The following is a 24,894-nucleotide window of genomic DNA, read 5'->3' as shown; positions in this document are numbered from 1 at the left end:
CATAGCGGAGGGTGCGCCAGTGTCCACCTGTGTCGGCAACGGAATGCCGTTGATGCTGGAGTTGATCCAGAGCTGGTTTCCTACGCGTCGATATAGTTGATCGATGTCGAAGGAGAGGAGCGGCACTGAGCATAAATTGACGGATGTGACCTGTTGCGTGATACTTGGTTTGGTAGACATGCACACAGGTTTGATATGGCCTTTACGACCACATTTCTGACATACTGCATGTCGATATTGACAGTCTTTTCTCTGGTGATCGATGAAACAGCGGCTACAGGATTTCAGTCTTTCTGGGAAGTTGCCTTGGTTGGATTTGGAAGGTTTTCTCCCCTTCTGATAACTTCCCGTCATTTTGTTGACGATGGAAGTGTCTTTACCGCTACTCTCGCCTTGGATAACCCTATCAGTTTCCAGCGTTCTCACGTATGTTGCGGCTACTTTGAGAACGTCGTCAAGGGATGGATTGGTTTGTGTTAGACAATGCCGTCTCACATCCGCGTGCGGCGTTTCTTTAATGATGAGATCGCGCATTAGCTCATCAACGTAGCTCTGATCACAGCCATCTCTTGAGCATATGAAGTTGCAATCCTTGGAGATTCCGCGTAGAGTTGCGATCCAATCGGCGTACGATTGCCCCGGTTGCATTTTGCAATTGTAGAATTCGTACCTGGCAGCTTGCACATGAATGGAGTCTTTGAAGTGTGTAGACAACTTCTCAGTCAACGCGTCGCGTAATTCCAACCCTACATTTCAGGGAAGAGATAGCCTATATTAATGTACACGATACCAAGCGACGACTCGGGCCACATAATGCCTAAATGCTGAAGTAGCCTACATATTTACGTTTTAAACGTCGCCAAATGTATTAACGGGGATAATAAAATGATCTAATGATCCCTTGAAATTAACATCTTCCGTCACTTTGCCAACAATAATTTCGACGAGGACTTGCAAGGGAATATAAGCTTACGCCTTAACTGTCTAGGCAAGAGCGGACGATGTACTCGGCGTCTGAGTATCGAGCATTAGGGTTGTTCAAAAAAAACTTGCTATCGATATTACCCCATTGACAAGTTATAGAACAGTAGCCAACACCCAAATCGCACGGATTTGGTATTATTATACGATAAACACATGAAGTCAAGATTGGCCCTGCTAGATTTTTTTACGTCAGACAACGATATCAATTTCATTGATTAATTGAATAAGCATCATTCGATGACTTCACTCTTGATGTTATGTGATTGCTGGTCCATCTCACAGCAGAGAGTCGCTAAACAGTAAGCCGGATATTTCGAGCAAACTTTTATAACAAAGCAAGTAAAAGTACTTGAGATTGTCGCTAAACAGTAAGCCGGATATTTCGAGCAAACTTTTATAACAAAGCAAGTAAAAGTACTTGAGATTGTCAAGGTGCATGCCCGCTTGGTGCTGATTTTTTGTGCTGACAGGGCCATGTATAGAGTGGCCCGCAGTTAAAATGCAATAAATTTCATACAAAGATGATATAATGAAGTGAAAATTGTAATAAATGAAAAAGGTTCACAGCGCAGAACCTACCAAGGTTCGTTTGTGAACGTGAGCCTCTAAATTTCGGAGGTTCACACACACAGAACGCGAACGTGAACCTCGCGTTCACACCATCCTTAGTATTTAGTGTTAGTATTCATGATATTTCAACTGCATTGGTCATTGTACTAGGCAAATTTGATTTGCATTTTTGAATTGTTATAAAAGTCTCATATATTTGGCGGACCGGCAGGAAGCTTGCCAATAAGGACCGGCACCGGAAGTTGAGAACCACTGATTTATATTTTCTACTGCTCAACATTTTCCAATCATTTGCTTGAAAAGGCAGCTCTATAACGACAGGAAGTGTCGACGGACTCCGGATTACACATTCAACAAATTAAAACCCGGGCCAGAGTGTGACAAGCCGAATTTAGTGTCATGATTTTACACTGACACTCTTCGACTGCATGATTTGTGTCAAGGCAGGGTTGAACTGTGATGTATGGAGTTAATGTGCGATGCACTACAAAACAGTCATGACACGGAGTTATGCGCGTTGCTACCCTAAGTAACCACTGCATTGCTTTTAGGAAATAGTAACTGATAGGAACGATGCGAGCGAACGGTCTGTTCGCGTTCGTGTTCGGTATGCGAACATTGATATTCTGGGGAATCGTGTTCGCACAGCGAACATTTTTGTGAAATAGTATAATTTTACATTGATCTAAACATCTTCAATAAAAATTGTGACAAGCCTCTTTCAACGCTGCGTACTGGGCTTGGAACAATTAAGCTTATATTCCCGTGTATAAGCAGACGTTTGTCATTTTTGATTAAAAAACAAATTGTCTTTGGATCCCGCGGTGACAAATTGTTCCTGGGCTTACAATATAGATTATCTGAGCACCCCAACAATACTGGGTAAGAATGTGCAGGTTCGTCGTCCGTGTTCAGGTAAACCTGAATCTCTCAAGGGTTTCACCATCCGTGGTAATTGAGTATGCAATGTTTCTATCTGGTTCAGGCACTGTTCGATCAATGTGATTCCTGTTCCATTTCTGTTTCTGAAGACTTGCCTTATTCAAATATGGCTATACAATACCTAATCCTGATCCCGTACTCCTTTCGTATATGTGCTTGTAAGTGATCGTCGTTAGCTTCCAATCTGCTACGCATTATAATTCGTATGGTGTGCGTCTACATCTACAGCTGCTCGCTAACTCAGATGTTCCAATCATTTTCTAGACACGGACGACTATAGAAGACAAGTAGGACGTTTATTGACTTTAATATGACTTCTTCGCGCGATTTATCGACACATATCGCACTTTTAGTATTGGTACGAAAGATCGACCGATATTGATTTTTGCGAGCCGATTCTGATACCAATTATCGACACACTCACAAGGCCGATATTAATATGGAAGGAGCAGAGAACAATTTCACCAAAATATTGTATATTAGGCAAGATAACACTTATGCCACAGAAAGCTGAACAACAAACGAGAAAACTGAAATTAAAAGGAATTATTGCTCAACTGTGCACATTCATTGAAGTTTGTGATAATCCAAAAATATAAACGCGATACAGAATTGCAGATCAGTCCAGTAGAGGTAGATTGTAATGCAGGAAGCATAGTTTCTCTGCGTGCTCACCCAGTTAAACTTTTCCTGCAAGGGTGAATCTGTCACGTATCGCCCTTTGCTTCGTCGATTTTTTGAGATTGTGAACACGGAGCATTGAATTTCCAATATTTTTGAATATTTTTTTATATAAAATATCACCCTCGATATCGGCCTTCATAGACCGATATCGATAATCGGGAAAGTTCCAAATATCGGCCTCGATAATCGGCCAGGTCGATATGATCGGACGACCTCTAATTGGTACCCCGTCCTCGCAAAAACTACAATACAAAATAAATTAAAATGACTGTCATTTACTGCAAAAAGACAAATTGTAATCGCAATTTTAAGAGAACGTTATATTCCTAGTGTCGGCCTGTTTGGATGTTTTAGTCAGCGATAGTGGTTGTCAAGCTTTGGGTCGTTTGCTGTTTTCTGGGAATCGAGAAGAGCCGAAGATGTTGGACTAGCACAGGCCGTGAGTAAGTCTGGGCAAAGGTGCTGGCCATTTATTTAGTAATCAACTTACCAAATTTTGAGGTGTGCCACGGAACGTTTTCAAATTGGAAATGGAGTCGCGACCATAAAACTGAGGAAACCACCGGATCTGTAACTTGCAGGTGTGGACCGGCATTTCGGTGTTGTTTCGGTCCTGGCTACAACACACAGCCACATATCTACACCGACCTAACAGTATAGCAGGGCTGTCAAACAAACGGTCGATGGGCCAGACAATTTCATCCGGCCGTTAAGAAGTCTGTTACAGACCAAATGAGAATGCCGACCGAGCAATCACCAGAGCTCAAATTCGAGATGGCCCAATAGTCTAGTTCAGTGCTTTTCAACCTGTGTGACGGTTCGCACTTGTGCGAGTGAAAAAATTGCAGTGCGAATGACGAAGGTGGTGCGAATAGTGCGAGTGAATATTCGGATCAAGTGCGAATGACGAAGGTGGTGCGAATGAAAATCCGGATCAAGTGCGAAAGAAAATCGTGACTAATTGTTAACTTTTCTGACGTGGAATAATTCAAATGAATCTATCAGAAAATTTGAGATCAGTGTAACATTTGTAGTTGCGACGCAATTGCAAAAACTTAATACGACGCACCGCTAATCGTAGCTCTCACAAGCTGTAGTGAATTAATATTCCCGCACTATAATTATTACGTAACCGAAAGCCTGGTTTGGAAGCTGGAGTAGTGTCAGTATTGAGATCTCTACAATGTCTATAGTGACAGCCATACAGTATATCAGTCCGTCTGAGCCTGCGACAGGCTAAAAAAATGACGTCAAATTGCCTTTCTGCTTTCTTTCGCTAAACAATCATCATATTTTCGTAATAACTGTTCGATTAGCGCGAGGCACGAGGATAGTAGTAAATACCATCATTACAGACACACATTTGCAAGTTACTATAACGAAAATTATTACCCGTTCAAGGGTTATTAAAGTATGGACCGCAAAGGGCATAATTTCGGGTCGACACGGTGCCGGAGCTATCTGTTAATGCAGGGGTGGGCAAACTTTTGAGCTCGCGGGTCGCATTCAATATCTGAATCCATTCGCGGGCCGCACTATATGAAATTGGGATTATAAACCAAAACGCAATATAGGTATTTGATTATGTAGTGTGGACAAGGAGATAATATATATGCTTATTTATAACAATCTAAACATTGCTTTGATGATATCGTACACGCGTCAGTAACAGTGGCGAGATTTCATAGGCTGGCCAACCTCAATAACCAATTTGTCAAAACTTTAAGAGATGAAAGTCGGTTGTCCCGATTCTTAGAACAGGATTGAAATTTAAATCTGTGAGCAGCGACCCCTTCACAGATTTACTAATTCCACTTTTGGATCAGTTCCACGACACACAATGCTGACAGCATCATATCCATGTTAGCTTCAAACACGCTTCCACTATGAGTAGATAAAATATAAATAGCCTAATTCTGCGCATACAGAGAACGAATCTACCTAAGGCACGCGCGAGTCGTTTTTTATAAGCACATCACTGAAATAATTAAAACTGTATGGGCCAATCTAAAATCACACTAGTGATCCGAATTATGTCAATATCGTCAAGGATTTCTGTGACGTTTAGCAGTTGAAACCTTTCAACCTGCGGGGGGGACTGGAGATCGGGATGTCGCGCCAGAAATTAAACATAAAAAATGATATAGGATGTATTTACCTTAGAAAGTGGTTCTCAAACTTTTTAGGACACGCCCCCCACCCCTTTATGATGGTAAAAGAGTTCGCGCCCCCCTTATCGTAATATTGCAAAACGCAACCAGGATCATGCCATATAACTGTCCGTTATGTTTGCAAGCATAACCTAATGCCTGGACAGTTATATATGGCATGGAAGGTTACGACTGTGGATGAGAGATTTTTAAATTTGAAATTCAGACTAAAAAGACAGAGCAACAGATATGAATGGCTGTAGATCGCGCCAAGCGCGAAAAAAATGTTCAGTCGAGCTTAGCGTCGCGCCCATCTTCAGATGCTTCCACCCCCCTAAGGGGGGTGCGCTCCCCGTTTGAGAACCACTGCCTTAGAATTATCATGGTGAAATATACTAAGAAAAATTTAATCAAGTCCCAGCATTAATTCCATTTTTAGTACGCAGTTTATCAGTATTTTTATTAATTTTCTTTTGACTCTCGCGGGCCGCACAGAACGGTGTGGAGGGCCACATGCGTCCCGCGTGCCTTAGTTTGCCCACCCCTGTGTTAATATGTCTGTAATAGTTATTGAATTTATTGAAAAAAGTCCTGCGATCGTTTTTACATATCCAAGATCACTGTGTTGGGTACTGTAGCCAATAAGCGAGTACGGCTTCATCATGAGAATTCATTATAAGATTTGTCTGACTGTTTTTTGTGCAAATGTAGGGGTGTGCAACGAGCTAGTTCAGGCCTCTGAGACTCATTCATTTCGAGGCCAGCCCCTTCTGCGTCGAGGCACATGAAGACGTAAAGTTTTGGCAAAGAAACCCCTGATAAAATGCGGTGCCAAAACATTAACGGCGACAAAACCTCGGTCTAAAATTGACCGATGCTGGATGGCCAAACCTTTCGAGATGGATTGTATATGCTCCGTTGTCGGCACGGAATAGTCCCGTTATTGCAATCTGAGTAGACAGTAGTACAACTGCGATATACGCGGAGGAATTAATTCGCCCTAATTTGAAATCGCGTGCGTCAGACATGTTTTGTAGAGCTGTATTGGTAGAGTTGTGGTGTGCGCGTTCTGTATGTCATACATGCCCGTAAAATCGTAGCATACAACTGTAATATTAAAAATAAATTCCTTTTCATGGGTGAGGCTCGGTTCGCGAGATGCCACAAAAACTCAGATTTTGGTGGTAGTCTAGAAGCTACTTTACCGTTAATAAACTGTCATGCATTCTCAAGTTAGATTGATCTAAAGAGTAGAACACACAGTGTCGTGAGTTATTTTCTATTCTTATAAACCTGCGAGACAGAAGTTGGAGCAACATATCATAAGGTAGCGAGCTCTAGTGTGCCTACTCTCCTTGATCGTTTTGCACATTATGTTCCAAAGACATAAGACAAAAGTCTCAACACAATCATGTGGGTTTTTCATCCTTTCGACAAACTGAAGCCTTACGGGACCTTTGTGTCAGCTCTCAAAAACGATTTCTGCCAGCAAGCATTTTTTACTCGAGAAAAATACGCTGTATTTGGATAGGAGTGCAGAACAGATTTCAAGACCTGTCTATCCAAGCACTAGTAGACGTTCTTGTACAAATTCCCAACAACATTGTCTGGCCGTGAAGGGTTTTAGTGGAATAATTGAAAGCAAAAAGAGCGAAAAAAGTGGCGTTTTTTAATGAGACACTTGATAGTTTAAGCTACATAGTAGCTTATTTATTGCACATCCGAACAAAATATTGTTAAGTAGGCCTATCTTCATCTTCTTTTTGTATAACAGTTTTCGATTAGTTTGTGCCAATGAAATTTATTTTACAAAAAAAGTGCGAACGGAGCTCAAAAAGGTTGAAAAGCACTGGTCTAGTTAATTCACAGCCTATGTTTAAAAAAATCCACTCTTGTTTCCATCGATACGCGAAGTATTGCCAATGTGACGTCATATGTGCTCATACCAGATTTTAAAACTCGTTAGGAGGCGCTAAAGAGTGTCCGGAATTTGGGCCACGAAAATATGGTAACCCTATATTTAAGTTTGTCAATTACTAATGAACTCACAAGCCCTCTCACATCTTCTCGCGGACCCGCATGGGTCCAGTAACTAACCACCCGTTGGGAACCACTGCTCTAGTATGGTGTCCAACTACTTTTTGAACTCCGCCAGTTTCCTTTATTTTGTTAGTGCGACACGTTACGATATCAGAGACGTCAAATATAAAATGTACCGACATCAAATTATGTTCTATCAATAATCGTTTCTTGCCATTTACATCTGTCGAGTTGAAATTAACGTTTAACAGAATTCATATCTATGGATGACACTCTTACGCTCAAGAGTCCTCTTCGCGGATGGGTGCTGGAGGTTCTCGTTCTGCTTACTCACGAACATTGTGAACTTCTGTCCATACCGCACATTTTATCGAATTATGTGAGTAGGCTATGCATTGTTACTGCTATAGTAATTATATAACGTTATGGCAGTGGTTCCCAACCTGGGGGTAAATTACCCCCCGGGGGTAATTTGGCATTTTTGGGGGGGTAAAAAGGGGTCGGATTTTAAGTAAAAAAATAATTGTTGTATTCATTGTTTTCTTCGTACTTTTGTGAAAAAAAATATAAAAATTCAAAGGTGACTTTCGTCAGTGGGTGTGCACAGCTTTTCCAAACTTCATAATGGCGCCGTCCTATCATAGCAATTTACAGCGTAGCTGGCATGGAGAGTTCCATCTGAATACGATCGATGTTGTGGTTTACAGCGACACCTATCGCTAGCGTAATACTTTTTAGCCGTCATTCAGATTTCAGAACAGAGATGTAAACATTAGCCGTACTAACGCTGTCTTCCGATACTTGTGGAGATCATTTCAATAGTTGCTAAATTAGGATATATAAAAGCAATGTTTTCTTCTGTGTGATGACTGCATCTATTCTGCTGAAGCAGATTCCGAGTGTACATTATTCCAACGAGTGGAACCTGCCTGATTTTTTACATTCTGTATATTTATATCCAGTTATTGCAAATACTCCAGAAAGAACATATTTACAGTGGCCATAATGTGACAACTTGATTGAACAGTGAGCAGTCCGAGCACTTATGTATGAACTACAGACTGACAATATGTGAACCAAGAATGAGTGCAAATTTTGCTGACCTAACTATAAAAGTTGAAATTCCAACTGCAACTCCATACGCTGACAGATCAGTGACATCATTTTTCCAAAAATAGTCAAGTAACTTCTTCTACGATGATATGCGGAGGCTTCTGTGTTATACCGTGTATTTATCGACGGTTGTGTAAATGCGCATTGCGCAACGACGTGAACTACCGTACTGGTATTGGGATACGCGTTACAGCACGGCTCATCTCCGCTCAGTGGCGTCACAATCATACGAAAAGTTAATCGGCGATTGTCGGCCGGCGACCCCATTGTGTGAAACAATGACGATTTAAGACTTTGAAGTCAATTTTCAGAGGGTTTCAGTTCCCGGGCCGGATTTCCACTTATGTTTTTGGAATCAGTGCGAAATTTGCTTTCGATTGATACCAGTTTCATTTACTTTTGTGCTCTGGTCCCAGCTGGAAGATTACCCAGAAACACACTAAAGCAGGTTGAAGCAGCAGCATCTGTACGCCACCACTGGAGGCAGTGCAAAACGCAACATTGCTTACGGAGTTTCCATGCCAGCTACGCTGTAAATTGCTATGGTCCTATACTTCTTGAAGTTGTTTTTTTTCCTCCGTGACTGCTCTCATAGCTCATAGGTCAGTTTATAATTGAGTTTGTTAGAGATTTTATTCTTTGTGTGATAAAAGTTCCTTATTACCACATTACTTCACCTTAGCATTTGATGCACTCTAATCATCCGCTTTTTACGCTCCTCAGAAGAACTGTCATTATGCCGGGCAAGAAGCGACATTATGCAGAGGCGTTTTTGAATCACGGCTTTGTAAACACACCACAACTGAATGGTGACGATCGACCACAGTGTGTCATTTGTCTCAAAGTTTTGACCAACGAAAGCCTAAAGCCGTCAAAACTGAACGAGCACCTCATGAAGCGTCATCCGCTACTGGCCGGAAAGAGTCGAGGATACTTTGAGGGCAAATCGAAGCAACTTCGAGGCATTCAATTTGGATCAGGTGGCATGGCTTCGGAGAAGCTAACGGCCGCTGTTGAAGTTTCGTACGAGGTGGCATACCGAATTGCAAAAAGTTCCAAGAACCACACAATCGCAGAAGACCTTATTATGCCTTGTACCAAGTTGATCGTTTCCAAAATGTGTGGGGAAGATCAGGCCAAGAAGCTGGAAGGAGTATCAGTCTCGAACACCACAATTCGAAGAAGGGTTGATGATCTTGCAGCTGACATCCTTGCCCAAGTCGTTGCCGAAGTGAAGGCAAGTCCTCACAAAATGTTTTCTCTCCAGTTCGATGAATCCACGGATGTAAGCAGCTGCGCAGTTTTACTCGGATACGTTCGATACATTCACGAGTACTCTGTCAAGGAGGAATTTTTGCTTGCCAAGAACTTGAAGACAACAACGAAAGGAGAAGATATCTTCAACCTTGTGAACGATTTCTTGGGCATGCACGGTTTGGAGTGGAACAATGTGCAGCAAATCTCTGTTGACGGCTGTCCCGCTATGATGGGTGGAAACCGCGGTTTCAGGGGCTTTGTGCAGCGGGAAAACTCGGACATTCATGTGGATCATTGCGCACTGCACCGCTACTCGCTTGCGTCCAAATCTCTGCCGGAGAGCTTGAAAATAGTGTTCGACCAAGCAGTGAAGGTTGTAAACTTCATAAAAGCGAAGGAGTTGAACAGTCGTCTTTTCAAGGAACTGTGCAAGGAGATGGGGCAAAAATATGAGGCATTACTGTACCACACAGAGGTGCGATGGCTATCTCGTGGCAAAGTGATCACCCGTTTGTTTGAACTTCGTGAGGCTGTTGAGATTTTCTTGATAGAAAAGAAGTCGGGCTTGGCCGAATACTTTTCAGACCCCCATTGGATTGCCCAGCTTGGCTACCTGGCCGATATTTTTGTTGAGTTGAACAAAGGGAATCTGTCAATTCAAGGCAAGTGTGTGACTGTGATCCACTCGAAAGAAGCTGTAGCAGCATTTATCGCGAAGATGAAGTTGTGGATTAAGCGGGTCAACAGAGGTGTACTGGCACAGTTTCCAACGCTCGACATGTATCTCGAAGGCCTGGAGACAGAGAATGAACCCGACTTCACAGAGGCGTTGAAAGGGAACATAGCTGACCACTTGGGACAGCTAGTCGAGAAAATGGAAGAATATTTTCCGGATTTGGACACCACTAACATGGGATGGCTAACTGAACCGTTCAGGTGTCTTGACAGCCAAGTGGACGACGATGACTTTCCCGCCAAGGAGGAATTCATCGCCCTCAGAATGAGTGAGGCCTTGAAAATTGATTTCAAAGAAAAGAATTTGGATGCATTCTGGATAGAAAGACTTCAGGATGCACCAACATTGGCCACACGGGCATTGAATGTTCTCATCTCCTTTTCGACATCATATCGTTGCGAACAAGGATTTTCGACCATTGTAGGGTTGAAAACCAAAAAGCGGAATCGCCTGGATGTCGAAAACGACGCAAGAATTGCCCTCAGTACAACCAAACCCAGAATTGCAAAGCTAGTGGTAGATATGCAAGCTCAACCTTCGCACTGATTGAATATTATCTTTGTCATTCCACGACAGTTGTCTTGGTGTTTGCTATCCCTTGCTTGCATTTGTTCCTTGGCAACGAACGTCTGCAGCCTTTTTCCACTGATAAACCAATTTATTTCTCTTTCAAACTTGATGTCGCTTTTTCTCAGGTCGGTCTCTCCCTCAGGTAAAACTCCCATCCTGGACTGGACGATCGTTTTTGAGTGTTTAGTGATGAAACGTGGTTTTGATGGAAGAGGGGGGTAAAAACCTGTCTGGAAAGTCTGGTTTTGGGTAACGGGGAGAAAAAGGTTGGGAACCACTGCGTTATGGGAATGACTCGATGTAGTTACTCTAACCATATTACTCGATATTCAATTCGTCGGAAAAACGCTGACATGTTTTTCTGTCCGAAAGCAAAAATCGCGAATTCATAATCCTTTACGCAGCACTTTCAAGACGCCACGTACTCCAAAAACTTTCTTCAGCAAATGTCGAAGAAATTAATGTCACATCTGACTGAAAATCATTATAGAAGCAGAGCGAAGTTCAGGTGCGATATTGAATGTGCCATAAATTCAGTTACCGATCACCAATCGCTGGGTGCTCTATGCTAGGAGACACCAACAGATATAACGTTTCGGGAAACATGCGACTCCGTTACCTGCGCTCCCAAAATGATTTGCAGCGATAAAACCTGGATATTAACTAACCGCCGCATGTTGTCCAAAACGTTCGATATTGATATGTCCAGGCGTCGAAATGACCGGGGCCGCATCGTCCTGTGCCCGCAGCATGAGTCGCACGGTGCAAATGACACCCACAGATAAAATGATGAGCCCTGCGACGTAATGTGAAATGCGCGTTTGTCTCACGAAAAGAGATTTTATTCCATAGTTTCATCTGCTACATCGATGTGTAACTGATTCCAATATATTTCGAACAGCGACAGTCTTTACCTCGACCTTTGGAGCTTTGCAGACCTATGTGTCAAGACGATTTGTATTATACAGGTGTTGGTGCATTTTACATGATCAAGCCATCCGCCGTAACAACGTTGATGCGCGTGTCGCTTATTGGCTATGGTACCAAACAAAGAAACTACAAAGCAGTCACAGTAGATAGCCCTTAGTGCGGATAATTTTTTTTTGCAATAAATTAATCTAATATTATCTACATTAAATGATAAATGTTGTGCATTAGCGACCTGAATTTAGACTTTTCGCGACCCATAATTTGGGAACCACTGACGTAACCGATGCCGTTGCCAGCTTCAGATAAGCGGTAGGTGAATTTCCTTGCTTGAAACGACAAATAAATATTTGGCATGCCATTTCGTAATATGTTTGAAATTGACATATTTTTGCACGCTGCACACGAAAGGTTGCCGGCCCCTGGCCTATAAATTGTCCATTGATTTAATCGTGCGCGGGAGGAAAGCGCACTCCTACCTTTTTCCCAACGTATTTCGATAAAAATGAATGGCTGACGTATAAGCGAGGATAAGGAAAGCTTGTTAATATACACTTTCACGGTGCTGAAGGCAGTGTCTCTGGTTGGAACGAAATTGGGTATCGTGATCTGAAGCATGTTGTCTATAACTGCAACCGGTGTCTCGATAGTACCTGATGGTCGACATTGCTCGGCTCGAGTTGACTTGTTTATATTTCAATACATTTTTTTCCGAAGTAGTAACCACTAGTGAACTTACCACATTTATATAGTTGAAAAATCGCTTTCTATCAACTTTGCTGCAGTAACTATCTTTTTAATATCATATAGAGCACTCGATTTCATCCGCAGAATCCGAGCGTGGTTTCAGCACATTAAAACGCACCGAGAGTATTCTTAGAATCGGGATGTGTAAAGATATATTCTCAACGCTGTCATTCTGGGTATTCCAGATTTCAATGAACTCATCATTGAACATTTTGCAACTATGAAATCACGCCGCGCGCAATAGGCTACTGATACAAACGTTAAAATATGCAGGTATGAACTACTGTACTTCATTTTTTCTTCCGAATAATTTGAAATACGTAAGCCTAGTTAACCATGCCTAATGTCTATACCCCATACAAACTGTGTGACCACCAGGAAGTCACATTTACATGCCGGAATGCACTATTGTGGCGTCATTTAGACAACAAACATCCCGTGCACCATTACCCCACCACCCGATATTCTCACGAGCCGCCACCGGTATATTCTACTTCGGCATAGTGGTCAAGATCAGTGGTTCTGAAACTTTTTCACCTCGCGTAGTGGTAAGATTTCAAAGAATATTTGGCGGACCGATGTGCTTTCAAAAATTGAAATCAGCCCAAAATTTAAATATACAGCCGCTTTTCCAAGCATATGACATTTTGAGGGGGTTGGACCGTATTCAATTATGTTCATGATGGTATCCAATATCCATACGATTTTATGGTAGTGACTCTGCTGAGTCGAGGTAAAATTACCTTGCGCAGTTAAACGTGCTACCGCCGAGAGTCGTCTACAGTCTTTCGCGCCGAAGGCCGTGGATTTAATAGAACACACCAATTCGAATAATGTTCTTCTCTTCGACAATAGCGAGAGAAGAAGTTTTACGGAGTCGAACCAAGCACTTTATTGTCACGCTACCTTGCTCATTACCCGAATTCCCGTTACCACCAGACGAAGGCTATACTCTGGCTAGCCAAGAATACAATGCACCGCACGAAAACATCTGACAAATGCAATTCATAAAACCAGGGCCAAATAAATCACTTCGTCAGACCCCCCTCCCAAAAGAAAACGTCGGTCTTGGGGCACCCATAGTGTGATAAACCGAATTTCCGGGGGAGGGGGGAGGTTCGCCAACAAGACCCCGCAGTTGGATGGATGTTTTCACCGGTACTTGTGAGCAATTAGGGCTCTTCAAAAATGACTTTTTTTCTCAAATCGCACTGGCTACTTGATAAAATTGTTAGGTTACCTAGTTTAAGCCTACACACCAAATTTGGTTCAATTCCAACCAGTAGCCGCATTGCTACAGGAGATGAAAGTTTCTATTTATTATATCAAAATAAATAACAAAAAAATTTGAGAATTTTCTGTTCACCCCACGAAAGTGTTAGGTTGTCTATAGAAACGATGTTCACCAAATTTGGTTCAATTCCAACCAGTGGAAGCGGAGTTATTGCCATCGAAAAATTTTGATTTGAATAAAATAGTATTTACGGTGAGCACAACTATAATAAATAAACGAAGAATCGGTCACCGTAAATACTATTTTATTCAAATACAAAATTTTTCGACGGCAATAACTCCGCTTCCACTGGTTGAAATTGAACCAAATTTGGTGAACATCGTTCCTATAGACAACGTAACACATTCATGGGGCGAACAAAAAATTTTCAATTTTTTTATTATTTATTTTTATATAATAAATCGAAACTTTCTTCTCCTGTAGCAATGCGGCTAGTGGATGGAATTGAACCAAATTTGGTGTGTAGGCTTAAATTAGGTAACCTAACAATTTTATCAAGTAGCCAGTAGGATTTGAGAAAAAAACTCATTTTTGAAGAGCCCTAGTGAGCATATTAATTCTAATCCGTGTAGGCAGAAAGCTCATGTCACGTAATCGCACCGAGCGCGAAAGTATTCTATAATTCGTGACTGAATAGGTCAATAATGTCGGTAATTGCATATATATTGTAATAAATTTTTTATCCTCTCAAAATCATCAGATTTTCCGGTAGAGCTGAGTGAGGTGTCGTCTTGGCATTCAATCCATAATAATTAAACCTATTCGGGCGGACCTGTGAGAATAGTTACTTTGTTGGATGTTTTAATTTCATGTCCCAACTGTCGTTCTAAAAGACGCACACGATTCCAAATTGCTATTTCTTCACTGGTAAATAATTTTTTTCTGTGGTATGGCATTTGTCCTGTGGGGTACAGATTGCCAGGACAGCGAGATTCGGCGCCAGCCATTTAGTCGCCGGTGGACAATTAATTATACATATATATCTAAGTTTTCGGTCAACCAAGGGCAGTCATTTGCGGCCAAGGATTTCTCGCTGCCGAATTTTTGGCAAATTTTTCGGAGTCCCATGGTAGCCTAAACTTCGTGATGTGTTGGTGCGTCGTGGCGCGGCAATAGCTGACGCTAAATTGCCTATTTCTATTAATCATGCGTTTTTCTTGGGGAAAGGGCACTCATATGAAGACATTTTGTAATATGATGATGATGATTTTATGATTGTGCGGCAGTTACTGTCCCGCACAAAATGCATTAATCGAAAACTATTGATCGCGCAAACTGCGCGGTTTAGTGAATCATCAGCTTGTATTGCTCGCTTGCATGTCGTCAAAGACACGACTTGAGCTTCATGTCAAATCGAACATGATTCGAGATCGAATGTTACCTCACGAAGGTCTGAACAGATTTTTCGCGGAGGACAGTATTGGTGTGTGTACCTTTTGATTGTGTTCTATACGGCGATGGATAACAAAATTTCGTACTACATATCTTCAGAATGGCATCTAACAATGTACCAAGTTTTAAGACTGTGACCCAATAATTACAGCAGTAAGTACCAGACATGGGGTGATTACTTCATGAATGTAATCGATTGCGATTACGATTACTTCTGAATGACGCGATTACGATTACGATTACGATTACAGCAAAATCAGGAAGTAGTCGATTACGATTATGATTACATTAAAAAAGTAATCACGATTACTCACGATTACTTTTATTTTGCATCTTAGAAGTTATATTGGAAGGCAATTATGGATTGCGCTGAAAAGGCCTAATGAGATAACAAACTTCCTTTAAAAAGATGCGTCATCTGCTTGTTACGTCATAATGGACATATTGCCCATTTTTATAGTGGACGATTCGTCGCACCCAACGATTTGCATTCTTGCCAGGTCCATGACTGCCGCCCCCCAAATTTCCCAATAGGGTGGGGAGCGAGCTCGAAGGGAACTCAAAAGTATTTCGTAAACCAACATAAATTATAGAGTATTCTCGAGAGATTTAACTAACTTGAAAAGTGTGTTTTTTCAAGTTGTAAAATTATGCCATATTTGTGTAAATGCTTTCGAAAAACATGTTGTATGAGCCTACGGAGAATTGCCACCCGATTTAGCCGACATACATCGAAATAGGAGCGTTGGAACCCCTCAAACTAGTCGGTTCAACAGTTATATTAAATATATTTCGTCAAAGGAGCTATATTTACCCTATATTTTCAAATGTCAATGTCAAGCTACATTCGTGACGTCATTGCATAAAAAAAGAAACAATAAAAAACATGTTTTAAACAAGGGCTTTAAACAGGGGCCTTCTTTTAAACATGTGTGCTTTAAATTGATTTTTGTTTTAAAAGCAACCCTAATTTATAGTAATAGGCATTTAGGTTACAGCCAATACCGTGCCACGACACACCAAAAGACATATGCAGTTTCGACCAACACGCGACTTCACGAAGTGTGCTACTAAAGAAAGACCTTGGCCAAAACTTAGGGTATGTGCCCATTGTCAATAGCCGCGCTGGGTGGGCGTGACTATAGTCTGGTCCTTCCAATCTGATCCCACAATGCAAATACCACTCCCGGGCACCCACACAGCATTAAAGACATGACAATATGTGTGTGCCTCTCACAAAAGTTTTTTCTTTTAGTCTGCTACGTTTGGGATACAACAATATCGTTTGATTATATAACAGACCGGAGGCCATGAATTAACAACATACACTAAAGTAATTATAACAAGATACCAGACGTAAATCTGACCATCGTGGGCAGAGAGAGGATTAAAGATTAATAATAATATAATAATGCAATTACCAATGTTATTGACGACATTCAGTCTTCAACTTGAAAATATCACCCTATGGGGGCCAAAGACTAACGTTTGGACTGGGGGACGAATTGCTGTTTTGGTTCTGATTCTAGCTATATCCCACGCTAACATGATATATAAGCCCATGGCTTTGACGGCAGTAGAGTCATATGAGAATAAGATGAAGAGAACATAAAACTCTGCTTCTATTTTGATCTCCTTGTCGACGTGATTACATTTAACCTCGAGAGGCAAGATTATCTAAGTTTCATTTCTGAAGCACCACGAATAACTGAATAAAATTAGGCGTAAAAGGGCAGTGCTACAGTCTAAAAGAGAGATCCCCCGCCGTTATTGCTTCATACCACCTTAGAGTGGTGGCTCAATGATATCACATTGTGGTCACCCTTCAATCGCAACCCATAAATTTGAAACAATACATCCTTATCCGCGAGAACGTAATTGGTAAACAAAAAAATATATATATATAGACGGTTTCCGCCGGAATCGCAAGGCATTTGTATTTGCACATAAATTTTTTTTGTTTTTGTTTTTGAAAGTTATTTTTCTTGTCATTCTTTTATCCAGTATTTATCCCTTGTAGGCCTATCAAGTTTTCAGTTTCCTGGCTTGCTAACTCGTCTGCTTGCATAATGGAACTACTATTCAACGTCTGCATCCGGATCTCATGTCGTCTATTTCTCGCGACAATCCTACGTCGATCACCCAACCCATAATGATTTTTGCTATGATAATATTTCTTAACGAAATATATTAGGAAACCAACAACTACCACTACAACGATAATTATGGCCAGCCTCCCGTCTCTCGGACGTTTTGCCGGTCTTTAAAAATGGCGCACATGAATGTCCGTCCCCACTTTAAAAGAATAGTTCCTTTCCTTTTTGAAGGTTATGCAATTCCTCCGTTATATTGATTTTTCCTAATTTAATTACGGTATTGGTTAATTCATATCCTCGCGGCCAGGATAGCGACGTAATATAATCATTGGCCATGTTCGTTCTATTCCTTTCGTACGATAGGAACCTGATCAATCCTTGTTCTAAACTATTTGTCGAGTTTACAGCGGTCGTTACAGAGTGAGAGGGCTCGGCAGAATTTACGATTACACCTTCGCTATGTATAGGTTAGTAATTCGAGTACTCACGGGAGGGGTAGAATAGCTACCCAGAGTCTTGCTCAGAATTTCTTCAATCCGCTCTTCTACAATTAGTTCGTTACGCAGGGCGCTCCAGGTTCTTCCTGATTCCATCGTGGTTTTTGTTGCTCGCAAAGAAGTCGTGATCATTCAGGACGTAGCTTCCATTCTAGAAGTCTGCATCTTCGTTGTGTTCATCTTCTCTGGAAACTCCAACGCCGGCCGTGTATCTTGAGATATGTTTCGCTGATTCATTGCCGCTGCCCTTATCATTTTCGTCACCTCTGGAACTGTTAGAAAGGAAACTTCTGTCGATTTGACAGACGCATTAAGAGGTTGAAAATTCTATACAACGCCTCACACCCTTTTCCGACCACCCTCCTGTCCTTACCGTTCATGGGACGTCCCGACTGTGTTCAGTTTCTACTGAGTAAACCCTTGTTCGATGGCGGCCAAGTTCCGGAAATTCTCTATTAACTCCTGTTAGCCCTTAGCCTGCTCTTCATCCTTTGGATTATAAAAAAAGGTTTCAAGTTCGATGTTACATTGGTATTTTATGGCCTGCGAGGCTATTGAGATGACCTCGTCGATCTATATGATACGCTGCATGAAGTTGACATACGTTATTTTTACATTCTTCTGTACCTCCCATGGTGTAATTTTATTATCCAGACTGGTGAGGTCTGGTGGTTCATAAATAGATTTAACCCATTCAACTGCCTGGCTACCTAGTCCTTCTAATTCCAATTTAAACACTACATCGGTCCCATTACACAGTTAATACGTAGTTATCGGACCGCGAATCAGCCTGATTAGGCCTTGACGTATTTCTGATTTCGATGGGGAGGGGCGAGGTTCCTTTTAGCCAGTGGGGCTTCCTCACTCGACTGTTTTTTTTCCTCTGAGGTAGCTGCGTGCCCGCATCTACCCTCACGCCGACGACTTCCTCATTCTTTGTCGTCGGGGCCCTTTTTCTGGAAAGGTTTGCATATTACCTTCAGACTCCTCGTCACACACACGTTTTCGTTTCACAGTGTGTGTGTCGCTAGCTGCATCTAAAATGTCTTTCTCGGTAAACGGCACGACTGCTGCGACCTTGGGGCCGTCGGATAACCGATTCCCACATTATCATTGTGGCGAACGCATCGGCCGTTATTGTCAGGATTCTTCCATACACCTTTGTCCTGATTAATGCTCGCGGAATTACCTCGCTCAGCATGAAGGGATTCGAGGGTTGGCCATATTCCCCCGATTTAGACTAGCGTTAACATACATACTACCTTGGACGCTAAGTCTCTTCGAGAAAGAGGGATCCGTTCGATCCACGGTAACGTCCGTGGGGCTTCCGCACTCGGCGTTACGTAATTTCGCAGCTGCCATCGTCCCGCAACTGGCAGCAGTGTTGCAAGTACTAACTCCCAGTTTCGGTTTTTTTGCGGTCAATAAACGCGGCAAACGTCAATTTAATATTAACTGTGGACGGGTCTTAAACTCCGTCACAGCTCCTTTGTGTTAACTTTCTTGTGGGTTGCAAAGGGAACTCGTGGCTAAAAAAAAACGATTGTTCTAGGACTTCACGTGGGATTAATCCCCCATTCTATACGCTGTACAGTATCAATAATTACTAACGTTGTCACCTAATTATAGTCCGTAAGGCTTTACCTTGGCGGAATGCAGGCGTTATCGGAACATTTCCTCCTTCTGGAGGCTCTCAATTTGTTTTGTTTTTTCAAGATTATACTATCGGCATTTTGGCTCCAGTAAAGTAAACAGCAGAAATGGCGTGAGTATGCTCCTTTAGCAATACGGACGGCAGCAATGACGATTATTTCAGAATCACGCTACTATACGACTACACCGAAATCGTGAAGCAGTCGACTATGATCGATTACAATTACATGGAATAGTAATCACGATTACTCGCCCTTACATTGACTTTACCTAATATCATTATTGTTGCTGGCGACATCAATATAAATCCATTGCCCAATTTTATAGCTGACGATTCTTGCCCCGACGATTTTTTTATTCTAGCCACCAATCCACGCTAAAATGATGCATAAGCGGGTAGCTGAGGCGGGATATTAAGTAAATAATCATGGCAATCGATTGTTTTAAGTAGGGCCACGTGAGAATATGATAAAATGAACATAAAATTATGCCATAAGGAGTAGTTTTTCTCGTATTCGAAGATGTAAGCCTATTACCTACAATCGAATTTATATACAGATATTACCGGCTGCCGTTCTGGTTATGATTTATACCAGAAGACTTTGGTTCTATACATGTTCATGATCACTACATCAGTACATACCCACAGTAAGGAGTGATACGTCAATGACGTGAAACCTTCAATGATTTAATTATTGGTATTTTCAATAGATGTTTATTGTTCAATGTTCATGAATGACTAGATTTTGAACATTTTTATTAGCAAAATCAAGCAATTTGCATATTTATTTTCAATCAAGACGTGGAAAGCTTTGGCGTTGTTTGCAATTTGAATATTTAATTTTGAATGTCACTTCCACGACTGCATATGGCGTCACCATATCTGTTGTACTTTTTGATCAATCAAGGAATCGTGCAATCCAAGATTTCGAAGCGGTGCATCGAATTCGCGAGCGATATCGGTCACTGGCGCGACAGTAACTTAAATTTCAGGATTTTTTTTAAGGGGGCGTCGGAGTCCCTGTCCCTGAATACGTTAGTCGTGACCTTCCGAAGACAAGTTTGTACTGCCACGAGAATGATTATTTGGCCGTGATGACAATTTACTAACAGAAGTCACTGCAATATTGTTAAATGGAGTACAACAATCAGAATTAGCAAATAGCTATATCGTATACCCAAAAGAGCCATATGGCTCGCCAGCCATAGAATCCCGAACGTTGCGCTACACGATAATAGAAAAACATTGCTCTATATTTGGAGAAGTGTTGGATAAAATCTCTACTAGAGTCACAAGTCATGTTGAGTCATTGTACATTTTGACGCAATTAAAGTAAAGTCACTCGATTTCCAAAGGTGATTCGAGTCGAGCCTAGTGAAATCGAGTCACAAAATGATATCAAATATGAAGTGAGAGGCAAGACGGTAGTCATTGCATTTTGCACGATGGTTGCGGTAAAAGGTCGTTATTACTTTTGCATCGAGTAACAGATATCGAGGTAATTATACCTTCAGTGTGGCATGGTATGGCTCACATATACACAGAATTGCTCAACTATGCCGGTAACTCACAATCAATTATATGATAGAATATGAAACCTCGGAAAGTTTAAAACAAACTGCAATGATGCGCTATATAATTTACCTGAACCCCATACGATTCGATTCAAAACTACCCCAATTGTTGTTGAGTAATTTATCTATATAAACTACATGTTGTAATCTGGCTATTGCGTTGCCGTAAGTAACTGCAGCTTTTTTAAAGTAAGGGTAACCAATGTGACTAGCAACATAGAACACAGTCGACAGTAGAGCAGAACAGGAATGACAATACAGTGCTATATAGATTGCTACTACTCTAACATGGTCTAATTTCTAACCACTTCGTTTATGGTCAATTGTTTTGTGACATAGGCCTACCGACAAAGGCTCAGTAAGATCAGGCTGTTCAATCATTGAATGATTGGGTAAACACGCAGCTTATATCAGCGTGTTGAGAGCAATTACTCAAATATATAGTGACTCCTAGTCAACACCGGTTACTTGATGACTTGTAAATCGGTTTGAAAAGTTTTCTTGGGGTCACGAGTCCATCGAACTTTTGTAACCGCCGAGCTATGTCAAGTCAAATCATTTTTGCAAAGTGACTTTTTGCAAAGGCCGATTGCAATTGTACTACCCTCAGATTTGGTATTGCTGCGAAGAGTCATTTTGCAATTCCGAAAATAGCATCCTACGATGCCTTGCTAAAAGTATGCGGCACTGTAAATGAACCATTTGAATACTTTTCATTCGATTCATTTAAAATTCTACTCGGAGTAGTTTTGCAATATCTTTGAAATTTATTCTTCTACTTCTACAACTACTTAAGTAGCAATCTTGGCCATTTTGACCACGTCTGGTGGCGGGTCATTGCGAACGATCAATATATGCACATTAGAATAGAAAAAGAGTTAATACTACAGTAACCAAGAAATAATGCTTCTTACTATGGCTTTCTGCTACTTGACGTGTCTCATGATTGCCGGACAGAGTTGGGCTATGCTTTCATCGCGCTAGGTTGGTTTGCTTTGCTCCTGAACACTTTCGTCCTCTCAGCGACATTTCGGATGAGTTCTCTTTGATGCTCCATGACATATTCGTGGCATCCTTGCGTTTGCTCACTAGATTCGTCTCCAGACTCTCCCCCACCAGATGGAATTGCAGTCGTGTTCGGAGTTGTAGTCGAAATCGATTGGAAGTACATTGAAGTCGATGTAATCAGTAACGAGATTACAGACGTGAATAATGAGACGACGAGTGTGGTGTCTTTGGGTGCATTGGTCGGTCAAACCCACTCAATTGGCTAGTGGGAGTGTAGCAAATGTTCGTGATGTTATACCGGATGTGCAATTCTACACCGGAAGCTTTCCAGAGTGGTGCCTCCATTTTTTATAGTGTAGCTTCAAGGCTATTGCCATGCAAGTTTTTCTACACTTGGTTCGATTTGCTTCATAGTGTTGAACCTCAACTTCTCTTTTCCACACTCTTCCACATGCACACCCAGGGCTTGACGACGGTGATTGAAGCAGTGGTTGCAGCTTGATCGAAATAAGCAGCGACCTTTACAGGTCCAGCATAATTAATTAAATAAATAATTAATTAATTACCTTAATACAACCAAATACTCCAATCATTATCGATCAATTATGAACACAAAAATAGGACGTTTCTATAAACATCGTCTCGTACAGGTCTATCAGAATACGAGTAAGAGCTAAGCCTATAAATATGTCATGCATGATTGATAACTGTTCAATATTCCAAGGTTGGTTTACACATATAAATGTGAAGGCCTTTCCTGCCTCGACACACAAGCATATGTAATATACAAGAAACATGCCGACAGATGCCACAAAAAAAGACACTCAGAGTTCAAGGTGACCAATTTGCAGACCATCGTATATTATAAGAGTTCCCCAGCTTTCCAGCTGTAGCTATCGAACCGAAATCAGTCCAGAAACCGACCCCTTGTTTGAGTACTTTACACCATCAAGTACTTTCGTGTCGATTCGGGGATCGGGCATTCCAATAGAACGCGGGGTTGGTTGAGGGTTCGTCGTAGGTAGAGATTCCGAATGCAATATCTCTATGTCCTTGGCTCTTTTCATCTTTAGTTCATCGACTTCATGGAGCTATTCCAGTACATTTCGTTGGGCTTCTCCATTTCTGTATACTTTGCAACTTCGGCTAGCAGTCGATCCTATTTTATCGCACTGCTTCATTTCCGTATACTTTGCAACTGTGGCAAGCAGTCGATCCTATTTTATCGGACTGCTTCAATTCTATAAACTTTGCAACTGTGGCAAGCAGCCGATCCAATCATTATAAGGCTAAGAGCTTCCAGAGGGACATGCGAACGTCACCATTCAACGCCAAAAGACTTTAGAACCTCCCGCAATAAATCGTCAATGTCCTGTTTTGTGGATATAGTCTGAGACTGGATGCTTCGTTTTGGGCTGTTTCGGGAGTGCTGGCTGCTGGTGGCTTTACATTGATAGAGCCACAAATTAGCCAAAACTAGAGGACACATTCATGCTGTCTACATTGGTAGCCATTGGATATTACAATCGAATGTACAATTCATGTGGGCATCATACATGGCATGGATATGCAATATGCATACACACATATATTATATATACTTCAGCTCACTGCAAAATTTCGCATACATGAAAAAATGGTGGCGCCATTTTAGGTAAAGCAACCTGATGGTATAGCTAACTACTAACATGCATACGAAAATTCCAGATAAACACAAAGTGCTATCAACAAACGGCTAAATCTACAAAGCATATTCGACTTTTCGTTCATTAACCAATGCGCAAATTCAAAATACTAAATTTTTGTTCACGCGCAACACGATGGTGATTATCGGCAATTATAGAGTTCGAACACGTTCTGTTAATTTAGCGTTGGCGCAATCGATCTCATGGAACGAAAGCGTGAACCCTGGGACTCAATTTTCGACACATCAATTTCGCAAAAAATGATGTGTGTACTTTTCCATTGTATATAAGAATTTTGTTGTAATTTTATTCAGAGTTTTAGGGTGATTATATCTGTTGCTTACGCAACGGCAATTCATCTTACCAATGCCTCATATGGGTAGGCTATTTTTTCAGGTACTATAGTTTTGTTTATAAACTAACACTATATACCTTACCTTAACAATTTGGAGGGGCAACGTAGGCATTCTCTGAAATATAAGATTTGCAGTGCCTAGGTGAGAGTTTAAATTTACGACCTTTTACTCAGTATAGACACAATCGACGAAGTGCGGATTTATGTATTTGAAACCCAGTGACAATGCGGCTCGTTTTGGAAAGGTACGAACTTACACTGGCGTTTCTACGTTAAGACGTAGAATCCATCACAATGAATACACGAATACAATATGGTAGCACAAATTGGACACATTTGCGTGACACAAAAAAAAATTTTCGAAAATATGTTCATTAGTGGTTTAATATCCACAAATCATATTATATATCCAAATGATTGCGACTCGTAAGCGTATTGCATTTATATTCAGCGCATTAATGTACTAACATTAGCATTATGATACATTCGTGCCCCGCTGACTAGTTCGTCTAAAGCATGCCCCGTTCATCAGCCATATTTTTAGTTTTTGTTGGCATGATAGAATGAGTAATGAGTACAGCTGTTACCAGTGTTATCTAGTCTAATATCTCGATCCTAT

The 24,894-nt window shown here is 41.3% G+C and overlaps 2 protein-coding genes and 1 long non-coding RNA gene across 3 annotated transcripts in view; 1 reads left to right on the top strand and 2 right to left on the bottom strand.

The window, feature by feature from the left end:
• Window positions 1-22,794, bottom strand: part of LOC145439886 (uncharacterized) — a 231,459-nt gene extending 208,665 nt beyond the window's left edge. Inside the window, exon 1 of the long non-coding RNA XR_013915385.1 lies at window positions 22,142-22,794. This is a non-coding gene — a long non-coding RNA (uncharacterized LOC145439886). The remainder of the gene's footprint in view (window positions 1-22,141) is intronic.
• Window positions 1-24,643, bottom strand: part of LOC145439838 (N-acetylgalactosaminyltransferase 7-like) — a 62,135-nt gene extending 37,492 nt beyond the window's left edge. The window contains exon 1 of the mRNA XM_080317476.1: window positions 22,802-24,643. The gene's annotated coding sequence lies outside the window, so the exon portion shown is untranslated. The remainder of the gene's footprint in view (window positions 1-22,801) is intronic.
• The window catches only part of LOC145439843 (membrane progestin receptor gamma-like), a 406,242-nt gene that overhangs the window by 41,896 nt on the left and 339,452 nt on the right, over window positions 1-24,894 (top strand). The gene's annotated exons all lie outside the window — the stretch shown is intronic.

This window comes from Botryllus schlosseri, chromosome 5, assembly GCF_051294905.1.
Source record: "Botryllus schlosseri isolate E-star chromosome 5, Bs_hap1, whole genome shotgun sequence".
Taxonomy (NCBI): domain Eukaryota; kingdom Metazoa; phylum Chordata; class Ascidiacea; order Stolidobranchia; family Styelidae; genus Botryllus; species Botryllus schlosseri.
Note: the sequence above shows the minus strand (reverse complement) of the source record. Positions and strands in the feature narration are given on the sequence as shown.